Genomic DNA, 2,625 nt, shown 5'->3' on the forward strand with positions numbered 1-2,625 from the left:
TAAAGAGGAGGCAGACATGAACTCGGAAATGGCCTATTACGTGCGATCTATTTTCGCTGTCGTGACGAAATGACTGTCATTCCAACTCCATGCTCATTAGTCATATTACAAAATACAGTGAACGGTCTCTCCTCCATCGCCATCAGGATCGATAACATAGGAGCCACTTGTGGCCTGTGGACGGTAGTATTTTACTGCATTGCAGGATTTTTTTAAAGGACCGGGAAATAGAAACATAATGTATGTTGCAATAATGTCTACGAGGTTTCTAGGCGTAACACTTTTTTGCCAATCCTTGATCAATTGCACTAGACAATGGGGCAGTACACAGCCATTACAACGTCTCCTGGGATTGGCTCGGAAAACAATAGACCTAAATAAACAACCAATCAACGCTGGACCCTAACCCTGAAAACAATAGGACAATCGCTTAGAACTTTATTCAGCATTCTCTTCAGTCCTTAGAATGTTTTTACCGCAAAAATGAAGTTATAGAGCTTATTTTTGAGAATCTTAAATTTCTCCACTCAAACACCCTCAGTTTTCTATTTTTCAGTGAAAGATGTTTTAGCTTGTTTACAGGAATCCTGCTGGATGCAAGACGCCCTTCTCGTAACCAGATCCTTGCATCTAGTTTCTGCACGCAAAAGGGAAGAGCTCAGGGAATAAAGCCGGAAGTTTTCGAGGGTGCTTAGTAGACGACAGAAAGACATAAACCCTAACTGGCGGTCTCAGTCCCGGCCATATTGCCATGAAGAGATTAAATCTGTTAACGACTTCGACGCGTTTAGGTGATTAATACTGGGCAATAGTTTTGAAGTTCTTTATTCGCTTTTGTCTGTTTTGCAGCAATAGTGCTGGTTTACGGTTTATTTGTGGATTTTCTGTAACGTGAATGCATAATGTCTTGACGACGGACGTGGGGTGGAAAATGCCGGCCGTTGTTTGTACATTGGGCGTATGTGTTTTAATGAGTGCTGGTGTGGAAGGGGTTTTTTCAACGTAACTCTTAGAATTCGTACAAGATACAGTAAGGTAGTAGAATTTTAAGTCTGACTTTCCAAATTAAAGATAGAACCGCAAGTCATTAGGATACGGTGTTGGTGCTGGTGACTTTGTTAAGCTGAAAGCAACTAAAAATGCTGCTATAATCGTCACTTTGTTCTTAGATAGGAAGTAATGATTTTGCAAATATCATTGCTTCTGTGTGAAGGATGGAGTTGTTGGGAAAGAATTGCCCAGCATTTTTGTTTCCGTGTTAGCAGCCACTTTCTCGCTGCAGTATCATAGGCCTTGTTGTCGTTCTTTAATAAACAGTAACTGTTTTCAAGTGAAGCTATGATCCTCGCAGTTATGAACGCAATTTTTGCAATTGCTTAATAAAGAATCCTGAAAAATTCAGAACTTCAACGGGGTTTGAACCCGTGACCTCGCTATACCGGTGCGATGCTCTAACCAACTGAGCTATGAGGCCACTGATGTTGAGAGCTGGTCATTTGTGGGTTCCAATGTTCCGGTGAGGAATGAATCAATGATGAAATGATATATGAAATCATGCAGGGGCACCCAACGTGAATACAGTTCAAAACCACGGTAGATATAGGCATATTTTTATCCCCTAAAAATTTTTTATCATCTGTTCGGATTTCAGGCTAGCTGAAAGTCTAGTGATCCGAAAATTATAGGGGATCAAAACTAACCTTTTCGAAAAATTCAGCCAGAAAAAAGGTTCCCGAAAATTCTAGGTGAGCTTTTTAGGGCAAAAATCCGTTAAAAGTGGGAAATTATACCATCTTTTAGATGTTCGAAAATCCCGGCTAGGACAGGCAGGCAAGCAAGAAATTTTGCAAATGTTCCGAAAATCCTAGATCTCAAATCATCTTCCGAACAGATATTTTCCGAAAATTGACGTTGAAAAATTCAGGCTTCTTTACGCAATTGCAAAAATTGCGTTCATAACTGCGAGGATCATAGCTTCACTTGATATCATATCCGCAGTTCATATATGATCCATTTCATATATCATTTCATCAGTAACTGTTTTGATGCTATCACTTTGCGTTGGGAATTGAAGAATTTGAAACAGTCATGGGGTTTGCGTGTGAATGTCCAATAATGCTGCCTTGCCTGAGCTTTAGTACTGCGCAAAAATGGAACCAATCAATAATTGGAGTAAATGGCTACGGGAAAAGTCCCATAGCCCCATTTATTAAAAAGAATACTGTTCAATAAAATCCTAGATAAAAAGTTTGGCCCTGTAAAGGTCAGGGCACTGAAAACCCCAAAGCATGTGACACCATTTTTGGGATGCTTTTAGGAAGCTTGAGGCGATTTTCGCTACACTTGGATGTTTTGAGGAAGCGTATGGCGATGTCGCTACGCTTTAAGAACGAAGTATTCAACATTTCGGAGCGATATTACAGTCAATCATTATTCCTGTTTCTGAACAGCATGTTGTCTGCGTATTAATTTCGCTACGAACGAACGAACCATTCACCAATTTTTGATGCTTTTAGGAAGCTTGCTGCGATTTTTGCTACGCTTGGATGTTTGGAGGAAGTGTACGGCGATTTCGCGACGCTTTAAGAACGAAGCCATTCAACATTTCGGAGCGCTATTACAGTC

This window comes from Montipora foliosa, chromosome 1, assembly GCF_036669935.1.
Source record: "Montipora foliosa isolate CH-2021 chromosome 1, ASM3666993v2, whole genome shotgun sequence".
Lineage (NCBI taxonomy): Eukaryota > Metazoa > Cnidaria > Anthozoa > Scleractinia > Acroporidae > Montipora > Montipora foliosa.